Consider the following 13,168-nt stretch of genomic DNA (forward strand, 5'->3'; position numbering starts at 1 on the left):
CCTAGCCTCCTGTGCAACTGTCTGAGCCTTAGTCCTACATCTTAAAGTACATGAAGTAGTCAAATCAAATGTTTCATGGTTGCACAGTAAGACTCACCAGTGTCCTCTACTAAAAAGTAAGGAGTTACCTAATTCTGCCATGTACTGCATTTATCCATTTCCACATTTTAGGGCCTATTCTATAACAACTCCATACTTTAAGTATGTGATTTGGTAATACTCTAGGCTTTTAACTGTAAGTGATAAAAGCAAATCTGATAACTTAAGCAAATAAAGAATTTAGTAAAGAATACCCATGCAGTTCACAGAATTTCCAAAAGGGCTTCGCTCACACTCCACAGAACAATCTCATGAAGACACTACCACTGACATATCGCTGAAGATTTCAATATTGTCTCTGCAAATTGGATCCACCAACTGTCCCTATTGCTCCCATCACCAGAATAAACTCTGCATGTTGCTAGCTTGTACTTGAAAGTCTGGGTGATTATAATATAAGGCATGTTAAAAGCATGTTACCTCTCAAAAGATGTCTGTTCTTTCTAATAGATGTATTCTATAAAATGGTAATTTCAAACATTTTTCTACAGGATGTCATAAGCATTATGAAAATGCGTCACATAGATGACTTCATTTTTTTTTCAGATTGGCTGCTTCTCAAATTCAGTGGGGACCATCATGGATCTTCAGTTTCAAAAAGAGGGGGAAGCTTCTAGAGAAAAATAGCTTCAACTTATGGGAATCTGTTATTACAGATTGGAAATAATATTATTTTACTTTCACCAACTCAACAGGTACCAAAGTGAATTTAACTTTTCATTTTTCTATTATTCATGTATAGGTTTGCTTTCCCTCAGTAAGCATTTCCTCTTATTTCTATTTATTTATCATTCATTTTTAACTAGATCTCCTTCCTGGGGTAGGATTATCAGGTTCAGCAACAGGAGCAACATCTACAGCTGGCCAACATGGAGCTGGCCAGGCTTGCCCAGTCCCAGTCCTATGGAGTAGTGCTGCCTATGTACAAACTTATAGGACTGTGTTGCCCATTAGGTAGGAAAGAAGCAGTAATTGTTATTCCCAGTTTAGATATGAGAGGAGAAATAACAACAGCTCATACCATCATTCCTTCAAGAATTCAGATAGAATACTTAGAGACACTGTAGTTGTGTGATGTTTAATAACTAACCCCTACTTTGGAACTCATAAGATGCAATCTAGGTCCTGGCACCACAAGATCAAGCACAGGGGGAAAAAATTAGAAAGATGGTAAGATGTTTAAACAAGTTCCAAAGACTTCTCTATTTCCTCTTCATTAAATATAAAATAGTAGTAGCATTTTCACAATCTATCCAATAGTGGTTTTACTTCCATGCATATTGAATATATCATTCATTTGATATTACAAGTCATTTCTTCATTGTCTTAACCCCACCTCCAAATTAGGAAGCACATGTTTTTGTTCGTTTATTTTATTTTTGGTTAAAAAAGGATAACAGGAGTTCTACCTCCTTAACAAATTTTTAATTGTACAGTATTGTTAACTATAATCACCATGTTGGAGAACAGACTTCTAGAACTTTTTCAAATCTTGTATAATTGAAACTTTACTCATTAAATAGCAACTTCTCATTTTTCCCTCCCCACAGCCTCTGGCAACTATCATTCTCTTTCTGTTTCTATGAGTTTGTCTACTTTAGGTACCTTATATAAAAGGAATCAGGCAGTATTTACTTCTGTGACTGGCTTATATCACTTAGCATAACGTTCCTAAGGTTGATCCATATTGTTGCATATGATAGGATTTCTTTACTAAGGCTAAATACTATTTCATATAGATGCCATTTTCTTTATCCATTTTATTGGTCAGCATTCTCCAGAGAAACAGACTCAATGTATATGAATATGTATATGCTAATTTATTTAGGAAAACACCTTGCAGACACAGCCAGATATAATTTTTAACCGGATATCCATGCCAGTTAAGGTGACACAGTTAACAATTGACCTGTTGATAGATATTTAAGTTGTATACTAGAAATAAAAGTGATTTATGAGGGCACCTGGGTGGCTCGGTTAAGCATCCAACTCTTGATTTCAGTTCACATCATGATCTCACGGTTCATGAGATCAAGCCCCACATCAGGCTCTGTTCTAACCACTTGGAGCCTGCTTGGGATTCTCTCTCTCCCTCTTTCTCTATTTCTCCCCCACTCATTCTCTCTCTCCCTCTCTCCAAATAAATAATAAATCTTTTTAAAAAGTGATTTATGGACTACTATTATTGTATTACAATTTGTTTTTGTTTTACTAATGAGGTTTTTTTTTCCACCTGTGTAATGAGGGTTTGTTTTTTGTTTTTTGTTTTTTTAACCTTTGTATGTTTTCATGTTGCTGTTTAGAGTCCTTTCTTTTCAACTTGAAGGACTACTTTAGCATTTCTTATCAGGCAGGTCTACTGGTACATATTCCTTCAGCTTTTGTTTATCTGGCAAAGTCATTATTTCTTCCTCAATTTTGTAAGAGAGTTTTGCCAGATTTAGTATTCATGGATGGCAGGATTTTTTTTTTCTTTCCACATTTTCAATATACCATCCCATTTCATTCTGGCCTTTAGTAAAGTTTCCAGTGAGAAATTCACTGACAGTCTTATGGGGGTTCCCTTGTATGAGGTAAGTTGCTTTTTTCCTGCTGATTTCAAAATTCTCTCTTTATCTTTGAGTTTTAACACTTTGATTATAATACGTTTTGGTGCTAATATCTTTGGATTCATCATATTTGGAAATTTTGGGGGCTCTTGAATCTGGATGTCCATTTCCTTCCCCAGATTTGGAAAGTTTTCAGTCATTTTTTTTTCTTTAAATAAGCTTTCTGCTCCTTTCTCCATTCACCTTCTGGAATGCCTTTAATGTGTGTATTCATCCATTTGTTGGTATCCTATAAAACCCTTAAGTTTTTTTTGTTCTTTTTACTTCTTTTTTATTTTTGCTCCTCTGACTGCATAATTTTACATGACCTGTCTTTAGCTTTGCCGATTCTTTCTTCTGCTGGATCAAGTCTGTTGTTGAATGCCTCTAGTGAATATTCAGTTCAATCATTATATTCTTCACCTCCAACATTCCCAGTTTTTATTTTATTTTTTACATTTTTAACTTATTGTTGAAATGCTCATTTTGTTCATGGATAATTTTTCTGAGCTTTCTGACATTTTTGTGATGGTTATTTTTAATTGTCTATCAAATAATCCATATACCTCTATTTCTCTGGGTTGGTACCTGCACATTGATTTTGTTTCTTTGTTTGGACTACGTTTCTTTGCTTTTTAGTGTTCCTTGACACTTTGTATTGGTATCTGAATATCTGAAATATAAGCCAACCCTCCCAACTTTATCAACTGGCATGGCATAGGGGAAACTATTCACCAATAAGCCTGGCTAGAAACTCTGGGGGCTTCTCAAACTTTCCTGTGTATATGGCTTCTCTGGATGTATACCTGTAAATTCCTAATCAGAGAGACTGCCAGTTTGTTTTTTCCAGGAGTTTACAATCTTTTGCTACCCTTGGCACCTGTCTGCTGTACCATGGGTCCTGCTAGATCAGCAGTATATGGCCCAGTTCCCTTTCTGTTGTTGTTCTCAGCAGCCTGCAGACATCTAGAATAGGCAGAACTTCATCAGTGCTCTGAGACAGGTGAGACTGAAGTCATTCCCTTGGTCAGTCCCCAAAAGACTGAAGTTTAGATGTACATTTCAGTCTTCTCTTGCCCTCCACAAAGAGAAGCTGGGAGATATGAGTTTTCTTAATCCTGTACTGCTCTGGCAGGCTCTGGAAGTGAATGCATACTAGCCCAAATTGTTACCTTTGTTCTCAGTGGCCCCACCAGGCATCTAGAGTATGCCAGTCCTGTCAGGGTTCCAAGACAGGTGATAAAGTTAGTCCCTTGGGGGGCGCCTGGGTGGCGCAGTCGGCTAAGCGTCCGACTTCAGCCAGGTCACGATCTCGCAGTCCGTGAGTTCGAGCCCCGCGTCAGGCTCTGGGCTGATGGCTCAGAGCCTGGAGCCTGTTTCCGATTCTGTGTCTCCCTCTCTCTCTGCCCCTCCCCCGTTCATGCTCTGTCTCTCTCTGTGCCAAAAATAAATAAAAAACGTTGAAAAAAAAAAATTTTAAAGTTAGTCCCTTGGGCAGCCCCAAATGACTAGAATGTTGGATGGTTACTCCAACTCTTTCCCTAGGGAGGATTTGATATTTAAGCATTTTCATCTGCTTGTTATTCATTGAGACAATGGAGGTGGGAGGTGGGGGGCTGTGACCAATGAATGGGCACTAGTCCAAGCCATCACCTTTATTCTCAGTGTTTCATAACCTGGGGCACTTTCCTGTCAACTCTGACATTCAGGCAAGACAGAAACCAGTCTCATGTGAAGCCATCAGAAAATTCGGAATGTTGGATATATGGCCCAGTCCTCTCCTTCCCTCACCATGGAGAAATTGGGAGCTGGAAGGTTTCTCCTGATTAGGTGGTGCTATGCCAGATGGAAGAAATTATGTGAAAAGGGTCCCAACTTTACCTAATGGCCTCATTGTGTGGGCTGCAGGAGTCTCTCAACTGGTCTCTGGATATCTCATGTATTGGGGAATTGTTTCATGTATTGTTGAATCAGTGTGTCCATGGAAGCAAGTAGAATCCAGGGTTTCCTATTTCCGCCATCTTGCTGATGTTATCCCTTTAGTAACACATGTTTTAATTGTACATTCTAATTTCTATTCAATTGACTAACTTGTACATGGTAAACTATATGATAAGTCTATTATACATGATGTATCTTAGCCTGCTATTGTACTACACCTGTGATAAATATGTTCCTTCATCAATGATATATCAAGAGGGGGGCAGGAATGACATTATGTATGTATTTTTTTTTCTCTAGGCCTCTAATAGTGTTAGAGGCATTTGCTTCAGATACTTGGTATGTATATTCAAATCTCTAATAAATGTCTCTCTTGGTCAAGACACATCAGTATACACCTGGATTCAGGTGTGATGACTTAATGTAATCCATTAACTGGCCTAGACATTCTCAACAGGCATTCCATAGTTGCTTTTGGTCTCTGATGTTAGTGATAAAATGGAATAATTGTTAATCACTTTTTGAACACACAGTGGGATACATCTATTTTTTATTGTTGCTGATTGATTGATTGAATGTGTCCATGACAACTCATTTTGTATACCTAAGAAACTACATTCCTTCTTTTTTTCTTTTTATTAGATATAATAAACATACATTGTATTAGTTTCAGGTGGGCAACATAATGATTTTATATTCATATTTATTGCAAAATGGTCACCACAAATAGTCTAGTTAGTATCTGTCACCATCCAGGAAACTACTTTCAAAGAGCAAACAGGGTATTTACTTAGTTTTAGTAACTTTATAAATTCAGAACTTGGCTTTTATTTATTCTTTTTAATTTTTTAAATGTTTATTTATTTTTGAGAGAGAGAGACAGACAGACAGACAGAGAGTGAAAGGGGGAGGGGCAGAGAGTGAGACACAGAATCAGAAGCAGCCTCCAAGCTCTGAGCTGTCAGCACAGAGCCCAATGTGGAGCTTGAACCCATAGACCGTGAGATCATGACGTGAGCCAAAGTCAGAGGCTTAAACAGGTGCCCCTGTAAGGTGTGTGTGTGTGTGTGTGTGTGTGTGTGTGTGTGTTTAATGGGCGTCAGCTTATCCCACTTTCGTATGTTTCCTCTAGAAGTCCACAAAGTTTTTCTTAAAATCCGTCCCCCACTGGGGTTAATCTAATCTTTTAGTCATCTAAGAGCCACTTCCTGGCCCATACTGACAATTTATTGGCCACTTCCTAAAAATAACAAAAATTCATACCACATCATTTTTATTATCTAGCTCTTCAAGGAATACCCCCCTCAATCTGCCCATTGAGTGGAGTTGTTTTTCCTTCTTTAGTCAAAATGAAATGATCAACGAGTGTTTATGCAGTGAACTTCTAGACTTGAGTTTTGGCTCTCCATCCTTGAGCTACAATCTGTGAACCATGCTGCTTATAAGGCAGGCTTAGGTAACATTCTAGTTCAAATTTCATGATTACTGGGTGATAGTATGGGCTTTTGCCAACAGCTTTAGCCAGCTTGAGTTTTCCAGATGCTTATATTTCTCACATCATTTGTGCATCAGTTAGAGTGGAATTGTTTAGGTCAATGGCCATCTGAAGCTTCAAGAGATCATGATGACATTCAAAGCATTATTTAAATTCAGTTTTTCCCCCTTGTTATTGTAAGAATAGCAGCCAATAAAATATACAGATGTGGTATGTGATTTCTTCAGAAACCAAGCAATCTTTGTGCCTCTTGTTTTAATTTTGGAGCTAGAGAGACAATAACTCATTGTGGTGGGTTGAGAAATGCTGCTAGTAGTTCTAGCCCGTGTAATTACTCAAAATTTTATTATTTATTCTGGACCCTATATTTTAGTTGGGTTAATTGGCTACTCCCTGGTGGTTATATAATTAATCAACATTTGGAATTCCTGCTTAGTTTGATTTTTATATTTAGATATCAACATTATGCTATTGATGTAATGAATAACAGCACTTTTTGATTGAAATAAATCAACATTTCTTCTCACCATGTTATTATAATAAGCAGAATAATTTAAATATCCCCAAAGGAGCACCGTAAATGTGCACTGGAGTCTGTTTCACCTGAATGAAAATTTAATTTTGACTTTCTTCAAGACAGGAATCTACAAGAAAGCATTAGCCAAACTGATCAAAGAATACCAATCTCCCTTAGCTTGTTGCACAACTTGAATTGTTAACACCATATTGGGAATGGCTGATGCTAGTGAAGGACCCTCTTTATTCAGTCCCCTAGAGTCTAGAATTATCCTCCAGAAACCAACATCTTTTCTCACATGCTACCCTGGACTATTAAATAAGAAAATTATGGATATTAATTCACTTGTGTCTATCATATCTTTAATCAAAACTGAAATTTCTTGACGTTCCTTCCTCTCTCTTCATCCCTTCCCAGGTATTCTATATTGTTTTACATTTAGCACTTGAGTGGGTTTAGGTAGTTCTAAAGTTCCCCATCTAACCTGCCCTGTTAAAAGAGACTGAAGAACATATTTGTATGACATCCTTTTTCCCAATGGCTTAGATAAAGTAAGACTTCCTCATTCATACATCATAATGATTCTGGGAGGAGGGATGCAACAAAATTATAGAATTTGCATTCATTAAATTCTACTTTGAACTGTACTTTATTTTTGAATATTTCATCTTATTCTGCTAACTTAATCACATTACTCTTTACCCTTTCATTAGCATAGTTGTATATTGTGCACCAGTGTCTAGAAATTTTAATACAATTTCTTTAACACCTTGGATTTTTTTTTTTGCATGACAATTCAAATGGTCTTAGTTTCTCTGCTGGGACATTGTGCTAACTGTCTGTGGCCATCTTGTCATTTAGAATAATCTTTTTAAACACTGGCTGTTTTAAACAGTACTACTTTGGAAGAGATTGCAGATTCTGCTTTTGTGTCATCATGAGGTTTTTAAAATTCATGAAATCTACGATAAATGGAGGAGTTGGTAAAGCAGCTGGATCACATAATGTCTTATAGTGATCCATTAAAATTTTAGCTATTTCATCTATCTCCTCCTTTTCCATACCCTCTTAAATTAACCATGTAAACACCCCCACTCAATTAAAATGTCTTGAGGTTTTTTTTCTTTCTCCTGAATAATTCTAATCTTTTTCAGCATTCAACCCTACTCATAGTAAATGAACCACGAGGTCAAATGCAACTTCCTGTACATAATCCTGCTCATCCATCAGTAGAATGAAGTACCCTAAATATTTAGAAACTCATCATTTAAGTCAAAGGCATAAAAATTAGGAGATACACTAGTATCATCCTATGAACAATCCAAAGCTGCTAGTATTTTCAACATTTCATAAAGCTTCAGAAAGATTATTTCATTTGGTATCCAAAAGTATTTCATTTACTATCTAATTTCCCCACTATAGGTATGTTTTATATATCTTGTCTTTATCTAGCTCTATAGAATGAGAGTCTGACCTTCTAAATACATTTCTGTAAAAGCTGGAACTAATTAAGGATCCTGAGTAAGACCAAATATACTCTTCCAGTCAGCAGTACCTAACACAAGAGAAATAGTTTCTTTGAAACACAACTACCACATGATTTTGCTCATATGTGGAATTTAAGAAATGAACAGATGAACATATAGGAGGGGGGAAAAAGAAAATGGAGAGAGGGAAATAAACCATAAAAAACTCTTAAAGATAGAGAACAAACTGAGGGTTGATGGAAGGAGGTGGGTGTGGGATGGGCTAGATCGGCGATGGGTATTAAGGAGGGCACTTGTGATGAGCATTGGGCGGTGTACGTAAGTGATGAATCACTAAATTCTACTGCTGAAACCACTGTATGTTACCTAACTAGAATTTAAATTAAAATGTCAAAATTAAAATAAAAGAGAAATAGCTCCTTGGATCTGAATGTATAAAATTCATTTTAGTAGACACTTGCCAGGGAGCTATTTATATTGCTCCAAAAATGAATAATTGTGTTTTGTTTTCTTTGATTCCCTTCCCGTGAAACCTGTGTAGTTTTTTTTACAGTGATTCTCATTTAGACTAAGTCACATTCTAATCAAAAGAAATATCTGCTCAATTCTTGTTTGGCATGCTGTCCATTCTCTTTAGGATCACCAACCATAATCTGGTGGACATGGCCTCCTCAGTTCTTTCTGCTACTTTCATTTTTTCAAAGTAACCCAAATTACAAAATTTCTGACTGACTTCCTCTCTACCTGAATTTCTTTTTAAAGTGGTTGGTTAACTATCTCCCTTTGTTCAGCATCTACCACCTCCAAGTTCTAGTGACATGTTTTTCCTACCATGGGTGATAATAGCATTTGCATGTTCTCAAAGCCAAAGTAGCCTGGGAGTCAGGCTATCATCAAAGGTTTGCATCTCCCCTTCCTCAATCTTTCTTCTTCCCAAAGCCTTAGCCATCATCTAAATTAGATTCAGGGGTCACTTTAATACTCTACACGATGTGCCAATTGCATTAATCACACAAGAATGGAGAAGTGTAAGGATTACACAGTATGTATTCATATGCACCTTTGATAAAGTTAAAGGCTATGGTACAGCAGGAAAAAGAAAGCACAGGTAAATACCAGAGAGGTTTGAGATTGCTAGGCACAGTCCTCATGGTCCTTTCTCAATTTTACAGGGTGTGCTTTGTCTTTGGATGTTGACTCACTGAGATATGGGTAAGACACTTTTGTGTCAGAGCAACTGGGTACAAGTTTCTTGAGGAATCTTTTATAAATCATCAGTCAATAGCTAAAATAAGGCTATGTAACTGGTTAAACCAGGTGCCAACCAACACTCTCCATTCTCAATAAACAATGTAGACTACTTGCTATTGGGTGCCACTAAGGAAGTTTTGGAATTCAAACTGTACATTATAAATTCCTAGGTAGTACATTTATTCCAATCCTAGCAAGGCTATCATGGTTCCAGGCATCCCTGGAGATAAGCACAGGGTGATAGTTGCTCAGACCAGCTCCAAGGTCATCTTATTTGTACATACCATTCCTTTCCTGTACAGTTTAGTTTTATATAGAGCTGATATTGATTCTTTTTTGATGGTGGTGGTGGTTTCCAAATTATATCATTGTTTCCTATTATCTTAGTACTTCTTCTCCTTTCCTCCTGTTTGGAGGTGAAGGTCTTCTTTTTTCTAAGATTAACCAACCCATCATTATTCTCTATTCCTCCCTCTCTGTCCCTATCATTCAGCAATCAAGTATTGTGTTTCTACAATGTCCTAGACATTGTGTTTGCCCTCATGGAGCTCAAAGTCTACTAAGAAAGACAACCATGAAAATATGTAAATTGTATTGAATGTTGTCAGTGATATGATAGAAATGAGTTGGGGATAGTATAGTACAAAGAAGAGGGTTTTCAATTCTACCTGCTAGATCAGGAAAAGTTTAAAATAAAAACTGGTATTTGAAGGGTGACTTAGAATGAAGGATAGGTGGGTATACTATACTATGGACAGATAAACTATTCTGTATAATAATTAGGAAGGCAATGGAAGACTTTTAGTTAGAGAATAAAGTGGTCAGATTTAGAAATATCATTCTGGCGATGACTGGATAATGGATTGGAGTTGGGCAAGCCTGGGGACAGTCCCATCACTGAATTGCACCGGTAAAGTCACCTATATCTACTTAGTTGCAAACTCAGTGATCTCTTTCCAGTACTCATCCTTTTGATACATTTGATACTTGTTTACTCATCTCTCCCTTTTAAAACTGCCCTCCTTTGACTGACATGACAACATTTGCTAGGGAAAAGTATTTTCTGTGTTTTTTGGAGAGTTGGAGGCAGAAAGAATGATTAATCACCCCTGGGCGCTGACCTAACTTTGCTCCATGATGATACGGCCTTCTTGATGGTGAATTTGATTCAAGATCCAAAAGACCCTGATGTTGAAAATACTTCTTTAAACAGAATTGCAATGAACAGAAACTAAATATAGTTTCTTCCCAGAAGGAAGTGTTAAAACATGTAACAGACAAAAACATGTCCGTTTCCTCAAATTTGGTAGCAGTGCATTTGAAGAGGGTAAGGGAAAGAGCAAAGAGGTGTGTTTATTGAATGTCCAACAGATTTCAGTATTTTAGGTTAAATAAATCTGGGAATTGCATGCATAGGTTTTGGGGGTGAATGTTTTGCTGGTGGCAGGGGAATGAGTGGTAGCAGGGGTGCAGTGTTGCTTCAAGCCAATCTGTAATTTTTCTGAAGTGCTGTACTATCTCTCCTAAGTCTCTTTTTACTTGTCCACTAGATGTCACTTCCTCGATGGCCATGCCTACCATTGTAGATTCTATATTCAAGTGATGTTAGAACACATGTTCTTGTGCATGTTCAAAAGAAGGCCTGAACTCTCAATGCAACTGTTCCGTCACACTTCACCATCCTTTTCTTTCTATATAAAACACTCCAATGATCTACTTCATTTATTTTTAATAGGAACAGCCTTTTAACTTTCATTTTGGATGTAATGACGCCACAGTGTGAAGAGATGATGAAGACAGAGCCAGAATTCTAGTTTCCCATTCTGATCCTCTGCTCAATTAATCCCTAACATCTCTCACTGATGCCAGTCAACAGCTTGTCTCTCATGTGGATGCCAAGCAGTTTACCCTTTGGGGTCCTTTCCTTAATGTTAGGGGCAATGGTTAAGGAGGTCTCAAAAGGCTTCACTGCTGGGATCCAAGCACTTTGTTTAGCAAGGATAACCAGAGAACCAGTGAAATAAACCAAAGAGGTCATTGAGAAAAGCATTTATAATACATTGGTAAGCTTAAAAGTAACATTACCTGTTGTTTCATAAAGGGAAGTGAGAACAACCTGCTGGGTAAAACCAAGAGTTGACTTTCTCGTGAGATCAGTGGTGTTATTGAACTACATTCATTCTGCAGGGAAGTATTTAACATCCATCATCTGTTTAAAGCTGTAAAAATTGTGCACATGTAAAAAAGAAGAGGCCTCAGTTTTTCTTTTTAGAATAGATGGTGATGATGACAGTTTCTCAGACAACACATGCCTTTACATGCATTGCCACAGGAACACAGGGTGCTAGAAAGAATGGTAATGTGCATTCAGAAATTAACCACATATTCCAAAATATTTTAAAGACAGTTCTACAGAAAACAAAACTATGTGTCCTGGAGACTAAAATCTAGCCAAACTGAAAGAGTTACACTGCTTTAAAAGATTAGGATTTGGAGCTAATATTTGGGAGGTTCCTACAGGAATATTATAGCAGTTTTATTACAATAAAATGAATGTTGACAGATCATGGAAGGAGACTATATGAACAGGATTTATGGTAACAATCAGAACAAAGAATTAGAAGGTACTAGGCCCTGTACTGCTGGAGAACTTTTTGTCAAAACAAGTTCACAACAGGTCATGGAAGACAGATAATAATAATATTTTAAGAAACAATAACAACAATAAGTAATTCAATAAAATGTAAAGTGAAAATATGCTTAATAATCTAACAGTCCATATTATTTTGGAAATAGCAAAATTTTTGAAGCCAGGAATCCAAGTTTCTGCTGTATCATTTAGCAATAATGAGGCCTGGAAAAATTTGTACACCTCAATTATAATTCTAAAATGAGTTATAAGGATTACATTACTAAGTTTCTATAAGGATTGCTTGAGATTAAATGTATATCAAAGCACTTTTGTAAAGTGTAAAGCACAATGTCAATGCTAATTTTTAATGCCGTTTTAAAGTTTGCCATTATAAATGGCATCCATTTTACTTACTGTATCAGGACTTATTCAGTTTTAAGGAGCCTGGATGGCTCAGTTGGTTGAGTGGCTGACTAGATTTCAGCTCAGGTCATGATCTCACAGTTGTGGTATTAAGCCCTGTGTCACACTGCCCCTCTCCCTGGTTCGTGCTGTCTCTCTCTCTCTCTCTCTCTCTTTGACTTCTTCTGTTTCAAATGAGAAAATCTACCTGAAATTGATTTTTATTTATTTTATTAATTTCTTAAGTAGGTTCCATACCAACGTAGGGCTTGGACTCATGACCCATAGATCGAGTCACATGCTCTAGGGGCACCTGGATGGCTCAGTCAGTTAAGGGTCCAACTTCGTCTCAGGTTGTGATCTCGTACTTTGTGAGTTCAAGCCCCGCATCAGGCTCTGTGCTGACAGCTCAGAGCCTCGAGCCTGCTTTGGATTCTGTGTCTCCCTTTCTCTCTGCTCCTCTCCTGCTCACACTCTGACTCTCTCTACTTCAAAAATAAATAAAAATTAAAAAAATAAAAGAGTCACATGCTCTACTGACTGAGCCAGCCAGGCACCCAATTTATATTTTTTCAAAAAAGATGTAATGATTAATTCTATACATAGCCCATCCAGGTTCTCAGATAGTGGAAGGGAAAATATATTAAATGTAAGGCAGAGGCTATAGAGAGAATGAACAATGCCAAAAGTCTTTTTTTTTTAAGACCAACAAAACTGACAAACCTCTGGTGAGAATAAACAGGCAAAAAAGACAAG

The sequence above is a fragment of the Panthera tigris genome, chromosome C1 (genome assembly GCF_018350195.1).
Source record: "Panthera tigris isolate Pti1 chromosome C1, P.tigris_Pti1_mat1.1, whole genome shotgun sequence".
Classification (NCBI taxonomy): domain Eukaryota; kingdom Metazoa; phylum Chordata; class Mammalia; order Carnivora; family Felidae; genus Panthera; species Panthera tigris.